Source organism: Balaenoptera borealis (assembly GCF_965194805.1).
Source record: "Balaenoptera borealis genome assembly, chromosome: 2".
Lineage (NCBI taxonomy): Eukaryota > Metazoa > Chordata > Mammalia > Artiodactyla > Balaenopteridae > Balaenoptera > Balaenoptera borealis.
Window position 1 is genome coordinate 86295633 of NC_138867.1, and position 16854 is coordinate 86312486.

The 16854-nt window shown below is 36.1% G+C and overlaps 1 long non-coding RNA gene and 1 pseudogene across 2 annotated transcripts in view; one reads left to right on the forward strand and one right to left on the reverse strand.

The window, feature by feature from the left end:
* Positions 1 to 15182, reverse strand: part of LOC309622546 — a 52116-nt gene extending 36934 nt beyond the window's left edge. Inside the window, exon 1 of the long non-coding RNA XR_014240960.1 lies at positions 61 to 15182. This is a non-coding gene — a long non-coding RNA (uncharacterized lncRNA). The remainder of the gene's footprint in view (positions 1 to 60) is intronic.
* Positions 1 to 16854, forward strand: part of LOC309622467 (acyl-protein thioesterase 1 pseudogene) — a 711313-nt pseudogene that overhangs the window by 679141 nt on the left and 15318 nt on the right. The window contains exon 7 of the transcript XR_014249931.1: positions 11249 to 11329. The product of XR_014249931.1 is annotated as an acyl-protein thioesterase 1 pseudogene (transcript). The remainder of the gene's footprint in view (positions 1 to 11248; positions 11330 to 16854) is intronic.

The following is a 16854-nucleotide window of genomic DNA, read 5'->3' on the forward strand; positions in this document are numbered from 1 at the left end:
CCGTGTCCCCTGCATTGGCAGGCAGATTCTCAACCACTGCGCCACCAGGGAAGCCCCTGCCTCTTCCTTCTACCGGACATGACCTTGGATAGGTCATTAACCTCTCTGTGTCTTAGTTTCTTCATCTGCAGGAGATAGATAATTGTCCTCAACTCATAGGGTAGTTGGTAGGATCAAATGAGTTAATAAAAGTAAAGCCCTTGCAGTTATGTCTGATACATGATAAGTACTATTTAAGTATTTTCCATAGCATTCTAACAATGCCATTCAACAAATCATGGTACCCCATTTCCTGAACATTTCAGTTAATGAATATTTAACCATTCAGAGTTGTTCACCTGCATTCTCTGTGTTGGCAGGTATATATTGTTGGCATTGGAAAGATAATTTTAATGGATATTGAATCACTAGAAAGGAAGGCTGAAGACAGTGAGCCCAAGGATAGAATAGAAAATGTGGGTCAGCAGATCTGGATCTGCAGATAAAAACTGTATCATACACAACTACCCAGATCTGGGAAGGAATGAAACCCAGGTGGCAGCTGATGTGGCATTTGGAATGAGATAGCAGCACTCACTTGCAATTGACTAGTCTCTTCCTCTTAAATAACATCACGCATTTTGATGGTTTTATATTGAATGTTTAATGACATATTTTATAAGTTGAAACTGCCATCTTCTCAATTTCATTTGTCATTTGGATGCCAGAAGCCCAAACCTTCCTTTTATATAATTCCCCTGAGAAAGCAGCCTTACTGGAAAATACTTGCTTTCATCTGTTCACATGAATTTATACATTTAAATTCAAAGGAATAATTTTTTGCCTCCATATTGGCAAGTCCCACCCCTATGATTTCACCAACTAGATTTTATATTAGTTTTGCTACTTAACTTTTTCTAGATCCTGAATTTGAAAGACTTCCCACTAGTCCCTCTCTAATCCTTAAGAATTTTTACTATATCTTATGGCAATTTTCTCTTTTATTGCTTTCTCCCATAAATGATACGTGATGTAACATAGGTTAAAGAAAAGTATTTTGTTTTTTTTGTGATTTTTTTTCTGCTTTAGATTGGCCTTTTGTAGCAAATAATAATCAATTCTAATGTCAGTTTGCTATTTGATGTTGCATTTTTCCCTGCTACATTTGTAACATTCTATTTTTTTCCTTTAAAAATTAATATGCAAAAGGATAGTAGACAGAATCAAAATATTAGATTATGTTACAAAGCTAGTTTATGTTGCTCAAATAACAACTAAAAACTTGGAGTATTTAGTTGCCCATCTTTCAAAGAGAACTCAAAGAATACCATGTAATTTCTTTATCATGTATTTTTTTGTAATTATAGTAAAATAGCACTATACAGTCACTCCTACACTGTTAAATAAGAACTGTGGACCAGAGGTCTACTTGTGACATAGATGATTCCTTGAATTCTCCATTAATTACTGCTATTATTTTTAGCATCCTTAATTTCAGCAGTGGGACAGTTGAGATTGAAAAATAAGGTATCTCATGTATTGGAACAGGTAAGGACTACCCTGGGACCGGGCAAATTCAAATGGAGGAAAATTAATTTTATCTTTGTTGCACAATCACATGCTTATTTAGTGCACCTTTACATAAATGTTTCAGGAGACCATTGCTCTTCTTTTGTCTCTTGGTTTCACATCCTTCAGGAAATGGTTCTCTGTACCTGTGACAATTTTGCAGTTCTTGTCAATACTTATTTGACTTAAGTCTGAGTCCCTCATGGCCTACACTATTAGCTAAACTAGTAAGTATCAGTGACTGAACGTGGCTTAAAGAAAAGATGCATTTGTAACATTAGATTACCTTCATTACTCAAAGCAATATAGAGCCCCTCCTTTTTGTTCTGCAAATTAGAGTATAAATTCTCTAGATTGTTTGGAGGATTTTCTGAGACTCTTTGTAAAAGTGCTTCATATACAGTCAATTTATAAAAAGTAAAATTTAACTATTTCACAGTCTGAACTTAATAGAGGAGAAAATAATAAACATGAACCCCTTATTTAATTGCTTCTGTGCCCTCCGTCAAGGAAATTTCTTGAGTTTCAGACATCCAAAAGTAACCTTTATTGTGTGCCACACTTTTGAGTAGTTTAGAAGTCTTCAGTCATATTCTGCTGGTGTCCCAAATCCTCTTCACCTGGGGTCTTCTTGCCAGCTCAGTAGCCATGTTGTCAGGCTACTGGCAAGCCATCCTTAGTGGTCATCTACAGCAGGGGTCCCCAACCCCTGGGCCACCGGACCAGTACCGGGCCACACAGCAGGAGGTGAGCAGCGGGAGAGTGAGCAAAGCTTCATCTGTATTTACAGCCGCTCCCCATCGCTCGCATTACTGCCTGAGCTCCGCCTCCTGTCAGATCAGCAGCGGCATTAGATTCTTATATGAGCGCAAACCTTACCGTGAACTGTGCATGTGAGGGATCTAGGTTGCACGCTCCTTAGGAGAATCTAATGCCTGATGATCTGAGGTGGAGCTGAGGTGGTGATGCTAGCGCTGGGGAGTGGCTGCAGATACAGATTATCATTAGCAGAGAGGTCTGACTGCACAGAGACCATAATAAATCAATTGCTTGCAGACTCATATCAAAACCCTATCAGTGAGTGGCAAGTGACAATTAAGCTGCATCTGGTGGCAGGCTTTATAGTGGCAAGTGAGTTGATGTACTTCAGTTATACAGCTGCATCCGGCTATTTTAGTCCATGTGTGGCCTGCCCATTATTTTATTTACCACTTCCATCTGCGACTCTTTCCTGCACTGTGCACTTGTCTCAGTCACAGTTTTGGCAAGCCCACAAGCTAACTGTAGCCAAAATGAGTAAAAAACAAACGTCGCTGGAGAGCTTCTTTGAAAAGGGGGAAAGACCCAATGATGAGACAGCAGAAGACTCTAAGACTGCCAACAAACAGAAAGCTGCATTTAGAAGAAAATACCAAGAGTCCTACTTAAATTACGGGTTCATTGCAACAGGTGATTCACATTCTCCAAGCCCGCTTTGTATAATATGTGGCGACCAACTATCCAACAAAGCCATGGAACCTTTAAAACTGCTTTGCCACATGAAGACCAAGCACCCTCATTAAAAGACAAGCCTTTGGAGTTTTTTAAAGGAAAAAAATGTAAAGATGAAGAACAGAAGCAATAATTGAAGGACACGACTTCATCAAATGTGTCTGCACTGAGAGCATCATTCTTAGTGGCTAACCGCATTGCTAAAGCTAGGAAGCCCTTTACTGTTGATGAAGAGTTGATCCTGTCTGCGGCTAAGGACATTTGTCATGAACTTTTAGGAGAGGCTACAGTTCAGAAGGTGGCACATGTTCCTCTTTCAGCTAGCACCCTAACTAGACGAATTGATGAAATAGCAGAGGATATTGAGGCACAATTGTTTGAGAGGATTAATGAGTCACTGTGGTACACAATCCAGGTTGACGAGTCCACGGATGTTGACAAGGCAACAATGCTTGTTTTTGTGCGATATATTTTTCAGGAGGATGTGCATGGGGATATGTTATGTGCACTTTTGTTGCCAACCAACACCACAGCTGCAGAACTATTCAAGTCTTTGAATGATTACATATCAGGAAAACAGAATTTGCCATTTTGTGTTGGTATGTGTGCAGACGGAGCGGCTGCCATGACTGGACGGCTTTCTGGTTTCACTACTCGGGTCAAAGAGGTCGTTTCTGAATGTGAGTCTACACAGTGTCATCCATAGAGAAATGCTGGCTAGCCAAAAAATGTCACCTGAACTTAACAACGTTTTGCAGGATGTGATTAAAATTGTCAACCACATTAAAGTACATGCCCTTAATTCACGTCTGCTTATGCAGTTCTGTGAGGAGATGGACGCAGAGCACACACGTCTTCTCTTACACCCAGAAGTGAGATGGCTTTCTAAAGGTAGATCACTGGCCAGAGTTTTTGAGTTACGAGAGCTGCTCCAGAGATCTCTTTTAGAAAAACAGTCACCACTGGCAGCACATTTCGGTGACACACAATGGGTCATAAAACTTGCTTACTTGTGTGACATATTCAACCTGCTCAACGAACTCAATCTGTCACTTCAGGGGAGAACGACAACTGTGTTCAAGTCGGCAGATAAAGTGGCTGCATTCAAAGCCAAACTGGAATTATGGGGGCAACGAGTGCACATTGGGATTTTTGACATGTTTCAAACATTAGCAGAGATTTTGAAAGAGACTGAGCCAGGGCCTTCTTTCTCCCAGCTAGGGCATGATCACCTGTCTCAGCTTTCAAAAGAATTTGAGCATTACTTCCCAACCACAAAAGACCCCCGAACTGGGAAGGAATGGATCCGCGACCCATTTGTGAATAAGCCAGGTGATTTGACTTTGTCCGTGCTAGAAGAGGATCAACTGCTTGAGATCACAAATGACAGGGCCTTAAAAGTATGTTTGAGACAACTTCAAATCTCCATACGTTCTGGATTAAAGTCAAGGAGAAATATCCTGAGATTGCCACAAAAACATTGAAAAGCCTGCTTCCATTTCCAACATCCTATCTTTGTGAAGCAGGGTTTTCTGCAGTGACAGCAACCAAAACAAGGTTACGGAGTAGACTGGACATAAGCAACACACTTCGGGTGTCACTGTCCCCCATCACCCCCAGACAGGACCATCTAGTTACAGGAAAACAAGCTCAGGGCTCCCACTGATTCTGCATTATATTGAGTTGTATAATTATTTCATAATATATTACAATGTAATAATAATAGAAATAAAGTGCACAATAAATGTAATGTGCTTGAATCATCCCGAAACCATCTCCCCCCACCCAGTCCATCGAAAACTTGTCTTCCATGAAACCAGTCCCTGGTGCTGAAAAGGTTGGGAACCGCTGATCTACAGTATCCACTAGGCCCACAGGAAATAAGACAGCCTTGCTGAGCCAAAGGAGAGGACAGGCTGTCCCACTACAGATTGTTCTTTCAGTCTAAAAACTCGTTTACTTTTCTTTTAGTCACTTGCCCCTGCTCAGATATGAACACGGGTTATAACAGCAAAGTTTAACTATAAAACAAGATCAATGATGCCAGCCTCCTTTCCTACCAGGTAGGCCCAACTTCTACAAGTGCTTCCCATGGATTTCCCCTTCCCTCAAGTTTTTCCCCCATGATGTGCTTAACTCTACCCCCTGTAGATGCTTCTTCCCATCAGGTCAGTATTTTCCATAGATCTCAAAAGGAGGAAGGGAGAACCCTCAGTCAGAACTTACTGTCTATGAATGTCCTAACATTTTTTCATGTTTTCCAAGTATCTGCTGATACAGACCATAGGGTGGGTCTGTTGATGTCATTACAGTGAGCTGAATCACCTCTTGCCAAACCCTGCAGCAATGTTTTTCTTCCCTTCATCTTTTAACTGTGAGGATATAATTGGAACCTGTTGTTTTCAGCTTTGGGGGCTATAGCTAAAATTCTGAGATATCAGAAAATATACCTTCAAAAATCTTGTTATTGCTATTACTGAAGGAATGTCATGCAAGAATGTAAATTAAGACAGAGGAGTTTCTGGGACTACTTCAAGTAGGCTTCTGAGACAAGTGGCAACTCTGCCCATGGGTAAGGGTGACCCTGGCTATAATTTACATAATCATAATAGTAATGATGAAGATGATGATGATGTAATATTTACAGAAGTCTTATTATTTCCCAGGAACTGTTTTAAGTGCTTTGAAAGTACTTGTTTAATCCCCACAGTAACTCTATGAAGAAGTAATATTAAAATTATTGCACACTTGAGGAAAGTAACTTCCTCAAAATCTTATAGCTAAGAAGCAGTGGAATTAGTCTTTGAACCCAGGAAGCTTGGCTTCAAAACTTTGTATCTTAACCAACAAAATATAATTAAAATAATGACACCTTTACATTGATCAGTATGTTTACTTTTTAATGAAATAATCCAGATTATTAAGTTTTGATAAAAATGTAGCTTTGTTCACCCATATTTTTGCATTAAATATTTAAATAATGTTTACTAGTTATCTTTACGACTGTATATATCATAAACTTATAAAATTAAACCTGAATAATGAAGAATAGTTGAAAAAATGCTGCAGCACTTTAGGCAAACCTCAGTAGTGGTTATCGAATGGATTAATTTAGGCATGCAGATTTGAAAATAAGATTAAATGTACAGATTTTATCTTCCTATGGCGTCTGGCATCTGAATTTTACTTAACTATGTTACAAATGTCCCCCTACCCAACTAAAACATTTTATCTTCTTTTCATTCAATAATTGAAAAAGCTCTAGAATATTTTCAGATAGCAAATCCTTAACACAAAAACACTTCTTGATCTATTCCACAGTTTATTTCTTTCCCCTAATGTTTAAATCCATTTATAAATACAGTATATGCACAATTAGTCAGTGTGGTGGGAAACTGAGAATTAATCATTGGGCAATCCTTTGAAATAAATATTTCATTGAGCACAAATATTCCAAATTAATGAAACTGTGCTCACAGCATCCTTAAAGAAACACACACTTATATTGAAATATAACATAATCCTTCAGAAAATATGTGTTACAATTAAACATAGCCCATTCCATTAAAAAATGTGATTCATTGTAAAAGATTGAGAAAAAACTGAGCTAAAGAAGAACTATATTTTATTAAAAGTCTTTCCTGAGATACAGACAAAAATTTTTAGGCTTATTTTTTTTAAAGGCTGAACAGGTATATACAAAGTTATTTTCCTAGCTGGTAAAATTCATCACCCAGAAATATTTTACTAGCATAAATGCCAATATTGCATGGTTTATTTATTGGAAGCCAAAGTATTTGGATGACTTTGGATGCCTTGCTACAGATAGTGATTTTTCCTAAAAACAACAAAAGAATACATCAGTCAGGAGGAAAAGAAAACACTTTGACACGTTAGTTTTCTCTGTAAGTTCAGATTTTGGAAATCTGAGAATTCTCATGATAACATCATATTTTAGCTGTCTATTGCCATGTAACAAACTACCCTGAAACCACATGAATTAAAACAACTATTTCATTTTGCTAATGACTTTATGGGTCAGAAATTTGGGAAGGATTTAGCTGGGTGCTTAATCTCTGATGGTTGTACGTCAGTTGGGGTGTCTGGTCCTAGGGAATCGACTTGCAAGTATGGCTTCCCCATGGTCTTTGTTTTTTTCTCTCATTTTCTACAAGATAAATTATCCTGTAAGGCTCCTCCTATAGTTTAGGCTTATCAAACAACGCCTGAGATTTCAGGATATTTGTATTTCTTAGAGTGTGGCTCAAGGCCCCCAGATACCAAGGTGAAATCTGCCAATACCTTTGAATTCCTAAAACAGGATATGGCATTATGTCCCTTCTGCCACATTTCATTGGTCAATAAAACAGGATATGGCATTATGCCCCTTCTGCCACATTTCATTGGTCAAAGTAGTCTGAATCCAGCACAGATTTAAGGGGAGGAGGAAAAATAGACCCCTATCACTTTGTAGGAATAGAGTCAAAGGATTTGTTGCAGTCTTTAATCTGAGATATATATTGTTAAAAAGACTGTTTTGAAATTTTTTTTTTTACTTCTCAGTTTTGCTTTATCTAATTCAAACCGGTGCTGCATTGGTTAACATGTGGCTCACCATACACTTTCTAATGAGAAAGCTTCAAAAAGCTCAGTCCTCAAATGCTAGTACAAACTAGTCTGGCAGAAAGTCACCTGAATTCCTCTCTTTGATACACAGAACGTAGCTGCATGGACTTGTTTCCCCAACACAGAAAACATTATGGTAAACAAGGGATTTGAATTTAGATATTTACCCAGCTTCTCTGAATCCTGGGCTCCTTTTTGCCTCAATCCTTTGCCAGGAGTTCTGCTGTTTTTCTTACACTTTGGCTCCCCACCTCTCCTAAGCTAATATGCACTTCCTGGCAAATTAGAAGCATTCTGGACTGAAGCAGAGATTGTGGCTTGAGGGTAAAATTAACTCTTACAACTGAGTAGTTTCCCCTGTTCACCAAAATGTGCAGTTGGAGGCTTAAAAAATACATGTATATAGATATAGATATATAGATGTAAATATATGTGTGTGAGTGTGTGTGTGTGTGTATATATATATATATATATATAATTTGGCTGTCAGTTTAAAAGGAAATAAAGCTAAATAAAAAGTAAGGTTTTCATGTATTAGAAAACCTAAACACTTTCTACTTTTATGTACATTTAGTCTGTGGTCATTCCCGCGTTGTGCCTTTGTGGCACTATTTGAAATTCATAGTCTCTGTTCTCATTTTTCAGCTCTTTTATATGTTGAACATTCTTACTGAGGGCTATCATAAGCTATCATTATTCTTTTTGTGTTTAAGTATTCACTCCTTTAGTCTCAACTGTTCAACTGTTCAAATATCATTCATATTGTCCATGATCCATCTAAGGCTAATAGTAAAATGATAGAGTGTGCTAGTGAATATCATAGCATACCATCCTTCAGAGGGTTATTGAAAGCTACATGAGACAGAATACAGAATACATTTAGATAGATAGATAGATAGATTTTTATGTGTATATATATCTTTAATTCATTATATTTTAAGTGATTACTTATCCATTATATTTATATACATTGCTGTTCTACATTACAATATTCTAAAGAAAATTCCATTCTTCATGAGTTACTTGGCTAGTGCACACTTTTCTATCTGGTGGCATTAGCTTGCTGTACCTTTTGTGCATGTTGTCAACCTATGCTAATTGAAATGTTTATAAAATGCTGATTCTGAAATATTGCATCTTAATAGTTCAGTAGTTTTTTAATGCGCCCTCTGTTTTATTAATGAAATGATTTATAGAAATATTTAATCTCACTGATTTACCACTAGCATTAATGAGTCTAGTTATTAAGCACTCTATTTCCAAAGGCTATGAAAACAGGCCTGGCAAGTGTGTAGCATTTTGTGATGAGTTATTTGTGCTGAGATAGGATCAATGCTATGGGAAGCTTATTTCTTAAGTGAAACAGCATTATTTATGATCATGTAACTTGATGACTCTTTCTGTAATTTTCATACCATTGCTTTCTTATTTACAAGAAATTTAATGCCAATTATGAAAACCATCCTGCAGATTTTTAAAAGACATTTAGGTGATATATAAATATATCTTTCGTATTAGTTAAACTGAGCTCTGACAGTAAGCCATTTAAAAATACTTAAACAGATCCTTGCGGAATACAGATTTATTCTTTAGAGAAACCACAGTTGTTTCTTTTGTCTATGGTAAATATTTAAGGTGGCTATTACTATTTCCATAGAGTCTTTTTCAAATAAACAACCCACAAAACCTGTTTTTATGCACTTAAGTAATTTTTTCTTATTTGCATATTTAAATATTTCATATATTATGGGTAGCTCTTAGATACCTTAAGTATATTTATGGGGCATCTCTTCAATATATGATGTCTTTTAGTTCCATAAAATAGTTGGATCTTTGAGAGGTATTTTTTACCCCTTTGCCAGTCTTAAACAAGACTAGTTTAATTACCTAACTTGTATATTAAAGAAAATGATTTCTTAGGTTTCACCTTAAGGCTTTGATGCTTTTAGAAATGTTAGTGCCTTTTTGAGATTTTAGTGGCTATTTTGGATTACAAACCTGTTTAAATAAATGAAATTTGGGAGAGGGGGAGTAAGGATATGTCTTTAGCTATAAGATGTCAAAAATGAGATCCTAAACTATTCAATAGCTCAAAATGGCATGATATGGCTTTGCTACTATTATTCTCTCCTTCCATCTTATAATGTTGAGGTATGATATGTCATAATAAGGAGCTGGCATGATCCATTGACATAAAATACCAGCATTATGTGGTTTAGCTCACTGAAATGGTATATTTCCTCTTTCTCTTGTTCTGTTTCCTTCTTGGAGCAGAATTTGTCTTTGTATTATTTGTCAGCATGTGGATATGATTTATGTTGGGAGAGTTTGATGATTAACCAGAAACTTGGGGATTTTCATAAAATCCCCCTTATTTCAGCTAAGCAATATGTCCTTAACTTTTTCCTACAAGTAAATGAGTGGTAGCCCATGATTTTATGGCAAAATTTAATTTCAAATTTTTGTTCATATTTAGAAAGGAATTTTAAAAAAGTGATCTGATTCTCTGGCCACAGTTCAAAGAAATAAGATACAATTCAGGTAATTTCAGGAGAAGACAATGTACATCTTCAAATTTGATTTCACTTTTTAGTTATTCTAAGCTACTCAAATTAATGGAGCAATATAAGTTTAAAAAATTGATTTTTTGGCTAACATTGTAAAGTAGTTCATCAAAACAAAGGTGATTGCATATATAGTTTAGTATTATCTGAAGCAATCATAAGGTTAAAGACTTTTAAATTCCTGATAAGTTATTTTGCACTGGGATCCCAAAATACCCAAAATTCTTAGGGGACTTTCATGATAAAAGAATGAACATACTTCCTTTTCTTAAGACATTTTTGATTTTTTTAGGAGGCTTTATAAGAAAATACAAATCCTGAATTTAAATTCGCATAAGGCCTTTGGGAATCCATAATAAGGGAAGAATCTCTAAATTAGTGGAAGGATTGACACAACTTAGAATAATATAAGGTCAGAATTTTTAGACAAACCCCAAATTATATAAAGTAAGATATTTATTGGTATAATTTTTTCAGTGAAATTTTTGACTTTTACTTCTCTTTTTTCTCCTTACATGGAATGTAGTCAAGAGGAGAGCCTACATGTTGCTGCATACAAAATAAAGTAAAACTAAATAAAAAATTAAATGAAAATAAAATAAGTGTTAGTAATTCAAGATCATATTGCTTGTTTTTTTTTAATTTAAAGAAAGAAAATAAGTATAGGTTCATGATTTCTTATCCATAATTTTAAATTGCATAGAGCTCTAAAAGAAAGCTCTTTCATAATTTACTTTATTATAAATCCAGACCTGAACCGACACAAGCTATTTAGAATCTTTGTTTATCACACTTAATGTGAATGTTCATAAGTTTTGCTGATGAAACATTAAAGTATTATGTAAATAGTTATATATACTTTATTACATTTCTGAAGTTACAGTGAATCCCAATTCTGACACATTTGCCAGGAATTTCATTTAGGATAACTTGAATGTAATTCAAGTCTAATGCTTATGTTCAGACAAATCTCACCCTTAGTATTGCTTTGTTCTTAACATTATTTTTTATTTTCTAAGGGGGTCATGACTGTGAATCTAGACACCATGGCATGGATTAAAAGCTGGAGAAGACTGATTAGTCAGCTTTTGCCTCTTAAGGTACCTGTTTTCTTTTCTTCTTTAAAAAAGAAATAAAATGTAGTGTTTCAGAGCATGGGCTTTAGATCCAATTAACTTGGGTTTGGATACCTATGCTTTACTAGTTTTGTGACTTCGGGCAAGTCATTTTGACTTTCTAATCTCTAAATCTCTGCTATCTTTTCTGTGAAATAGGAATGAAAAAATTGTATGCCTCTTAGGGTTGATACAAAAGCAATGAAATATTTCATGGAGAGAATTTAGGCCAGTGGCTGGTTCATATATGCATTTAATAAATAGCTATCATCATAATAAAAAAAATCTGGCCTAAAATCAAAACATGGAGGGGCGCTAAGAGAAAGATTATTATTATTATTTTTATTTTTTTTGGGGGGGGATCTACTTTTTTTTTTTTAAACATCTTTATTGGAGTATAATTGCTTTACAATGGTGTGCTACTTTCTGCTTTATAACAAAGTGAATCAGCTATACATATACATATACCCCCATATCTCCTCCCTCTTGCATCTCCCTCCCACCTACCCTATCCCACTCCTCTAGGTGGTCGCAAAGCACTGAGCTGATCTCCCTGTGCTATGCGGCTGCTTCCCACTAGCTATCTATTTTACATTTGGTAGTGTATATATGTACTAAGAGATTATTTTAATACATTCAGGATGAATAGGATTATAATGCTGGGTAACCTCTAAAACTAATTTTCTAAAATAGATATTTATATGATTACATTCCAAAACAAAAATATGACCTCTCTTCCACCTTTTAACCTGTGGTAATTATGCTTAAATCTTTAAATATGTCTTAAATTAGCTCATTTGGGGAGGCACAAAGAGGTGATACAATGAAGACATATACTATTGAGTAAAATTGCAGGTTGCAGAGGATTCAAAACATTCTCTGTAATGGTTTCCAGTCCATAAACTCCAAAGGTTGTTAATTCCCCCACATTCTTGTGTTTAAATTATAGTGAAAGTGGCTAATGCTTGTCACAGCTTGTCATGACTCTCAGTGAGAAAAATCAAGTGAAAATTAAAAGAAACAAATCACTAGCTGAGTAATATATTCATAATATTTTGAACCTAGAAAGATCATGTAGAATTAGATAATGTAATGTAACCATCACTTTGCTTTATGTATGGGGGAACAAGGACCAAAGAGGCTAATTTGTTTGCCTAGTATGACACAGGTAATAAGTAGCAGAAATAAGCCTAGAATTAGTTGTCTAGTTTTCCATTCTTTCCACAGTAAAACTCAAAGTGTATTACTTCAAGAAAGTATATATAGATTCTTCTGTATTAGCAGGAAGATGGTGTGACATTACAAGAATAAAATAAATGTTATTATCTGATATTTTGGGCAATTTTTTATTGTAGTTTTTGTAATGGCATATATCTGTGTATAAATATACTTCATCATGCTAGAACCCACTAGCAATACTTCACATGAAAGCACTTTACATTTGGTCTCCTTGCTTTATTTCTCAGCCTGCTTTTATCAATCAAAAGACAAAAATAATTTATGATAGAAAATATATTACATTAACATCAAAACATAGATTCTTGTAAAAAATGAAATGGGAAATATGAAAGGTGTAAATTTTTAAAAATACAGGACTAATAAAAATTGCTAGGCTAAGACACATAGTATTAGGAGTTATAAAAAATATCAAATCTATATTTATTTTTGGATAGGAAGGTATATTTTGTAATTATTTTATAATCTTATTTATTTGTAGTAACTTCCTATATAAATATTACCTCTAAAATAGATTTTATCTCCTTTTCTTATTAGTTTAATGAATTCCAAGGAAGATTTGATGTATACACACACACACACAATTTCAAAGATAATTTTAGACTTGAAGTTATTTTTCTACAATGTTAATGTTAGGTTGTTAAATATGCTCATATTGTCTTGTTAGTGGTTCAGAAGGCTCCAGAAGAAACTGAAAGTCAAAATGCAATCGTATTATATTTATTCCACTTTCTAGCTCTAGGAATTTGAGAGACTTAAATAATACCCCTAAACCAGTTTTCTTATCTCTAAAATGGGAATCATACAGCACTTATCTCTTAGGATTGTTGTGGGGATCAAACGTGACAGGACATCAAAAAGTAAGTGCTCAATACACACTAAGTATTATTATTATCATTATCAACTTCAGTGTGTAAATTCTCTGAGTTATGTCAATTAGACTTTAAGAATGAATTGAATTTTTGTTGGTGAGATTGCAAATTCAACATCTCTGGTGGGTAAGTAGAAAAAATATATCAAATACCTTAAAATGGTTTTATACCATGTAACTTCTAGAAATTTACTAAATGTAAGTTTGTTTATATTAGGTTATATGAATGCACTCAAAAGGATTTTGTAAAATGCTATTCTGAAAGTGTTTTTTATAGAAGTTAAATCACATGTGGAATGTGCTATTTTGAAGCTACTAAGAATTTCTTAAAGTATTTGATGAAAGAACAAACTATTCATATTCACTGAATCATAATTCTAATTATAGGAATTTACTCCAAATATTTAAGCAAACAATGGCATCAATACTTAATTATAAAAATGCTCATTGGAGCATTTTTGTAACTATTAAAAAGAGGGAATATAAAAATGTCCAAAAACAGGGAATTGTTCATTCTAGTCATACCATATAGTACTATGGAGTCAATGAGAAATTTTTGATTAAGAATGTTTAAAGAGGGGATTGGAACCAAGATGGCAGAGTAGAAGGACATGCTCTCACTCCCTCTTGCAAGAACACCAGAATCACAACTAGCTGCTGGACAATCATCGACAGGAAGACGCTGGATCTCACCAAGAAAGATACCCCACATCCAAAGACAAAGGAGAAGCCACAATGAGACGGTAGGAGGGGTGCAATAACAGTAAAATCAAATCCCATAACTGCTGGTTGGGTGACTCACAGACTGGAGAACACTTATACCACAGAAGTCCACCCACTGGAGTGAGGATTCTCAGCGCCACGTCAGGCTTCCCAACCTGGGGCTCCGGCAATGGGAGGAGGAATTCCTAGAGAATCAGACTTTGAAGGCTAGCGGGATTTGATTGCAGGACTTCAACAGGACTGGGGGAAACAGAGACTCCACTCTTGGAGGGCACACACAAAGTAGTGTGCACATCAGGACCCAGGGGAAGGAGCAGTGACCCCAGGGGAGACTGAACCAGACCTACCTGCTAGTGTTGGAGGGTCTCCTGCAGAGGCGGGGAATAGCTGTGGCTCACCGTGGGGACAAGGACACTGGCAGCAGAAGTTCTGGGAAGTACTCCTTGGTGTGAGCCCTCCCAGACTCCGCCATTAGCCCCACCAAAGAGCCCAGGTAGGCTCCAGTGTTGGGTTACCTCAGGCCAAACAACCAACAGGGAGGGAACCCAGCCCCACCCATCAGTAGTCAAGCAGATTAAAGTTTTACTGAGCTCCGCCCACCAGAGCAACAGTCAGCTCTACCCACCACCAGTCCCTCCCATCAGGAAACTTACATAAGCCTCCTAGATAGCCTGATCCACCAGAGGGAAGACAGCAGAAGCAAGAAGAACTACTATCCTGCAGCCTGTGGAACAAAAACCCCATTCACAGAAAGATAGACAAGATGAAAAGGCAGAGGGCTATGTACCAGATGAAGGAACAAGATAAAACCCCAGAAAAACAACTAAATAAAGTTGAGATAGGCAACCTTCCAGAAAAAGAATTCAGAATAATGATAGTGAAGATGATTCAGGACCTCGGAAAAAGAATGGAGGCGTAGATCGAGAAGATGCAAGAAGTGTTTAACAAAGACCTAGAGGAATTAAAGAACAAACAAACAGAGATGAACAATACAATAACTGAAATGAAAACTACACTAGAAGGAATCAATAGCAGAATAACTGAGGTAGAAGAATGGATAAGTGATGTGGAAGACAGAATGGTGGAATTCACTGCTGTGGAACGGAATAAAGAAAAAAGAATGGAGACAACTGAAGACAGCCTAAGAGACCTCAGGGAAAACATTAAATGCAACAACATTCTCCCAGAAGGAGAAGAGAGAGAGAAAAGACCAGAGAAAATATTTGAAGAGATTATAGTCTAAAACTTCCCTAACATGGGAAAGGAAATAGCCACCCAAGTCCAGGAAGCGCAGAGAGTCCCATACAGGATAAACCCAAGGAGAAACATGCCGAGACACATAGTAATCAAATTGGCAAAAATTAAACACAAAGATAAATTATTAAAAACAGCAAGGGAAAAATGACAAATAACCTAAAAGGGAACTCCCATAAGGTTAGCAGCTGATTTCTCAGCAGAAACTCTACAAGCCAGAAGGGAGTGGCATGATATACTTAAAGTGATGAACAGGAAGAACCTACAACCAAGATTACCCTAACCAGCAAGGATCTCATTCAGATTCTATGGAGAAATCAAAAGCTTTACAGACAAGCAAAAGCTAAGAGAATTCAGCACCACCAAGACAACTCTACAACAAATGCTAAAGGAACTTCTCTAAGTGGGAAACACAGAGAAGAAAAGGACCTACAACAACAAACCCAAAACAATTAAGAAAATGGCAATAGGAACACACATATAGATAATTACCCTAAAAGAAAATGGATTAAATGCTCCAACCAAAAGACACAGGCTTGCTGAACGGATACAAAAACAAGACCCATATATATTCTGTCTACAAGAGACCCACTTCAGACCTAGGGACACATTCAGACTGAAAGTGAGGGGATGGAAAAAGATATTCCATGCAAATGGAAATCAAAAGAAAGCTGGAGTAGCAATACTCATATCAGATAAAATAGACTTTAAAATAAAGAATGTTACAAGAGACAAGGAAGGACACTACATAATGATCAGGGGATCAATCCAAGAAGAAGATATAACAATTATAAATATATATGCACCCAACATAGGAGCACCTCAATACATAAGGCAACTGCTAACATCTATAAAAGAGGAAATTGACAGTAGCACAATAATAGTGGGGGACTTTAACACCTCACTTACACCAATGGACAGATAATCCAAAATGAAAATAAATAAGGAAACAGAAGCTTTAAATGACACAAGAGACCAGATAGATTTAATTGATATTTATAGGACATTCCATCCAAAAACAGCAGATTACACTTTCTTTTTAAGTGTGCACAGATCACATCTTGGGTCACAAATCAAGCCTCAGTAAATTTAAGAAAATTGAAATCATATCAAGCATCTTTTCTGACCACAATGCTATGAGATTAGAAATGAATTACAGGGAAAAATACATAAAAAACACAAACACATGGAGGCTAAACAATACGTTACTAAATAACCAAGATATCACTGAAGCAATCAAAGAGGAAATCAAAAAATACCTAGAGACAAATGACAGTGAAAACACGATGATCCAAAACCTATGGGATGCAGCAAAAGCAGTTCTAAGAGGGAAGTTTATAGCTATACAAGCCTACCTCAAGAAACAATAAAAATCTCAAATAAACAGTCTAACCTTACACCTAAAGGAACTAGAGAAAGAAGAACA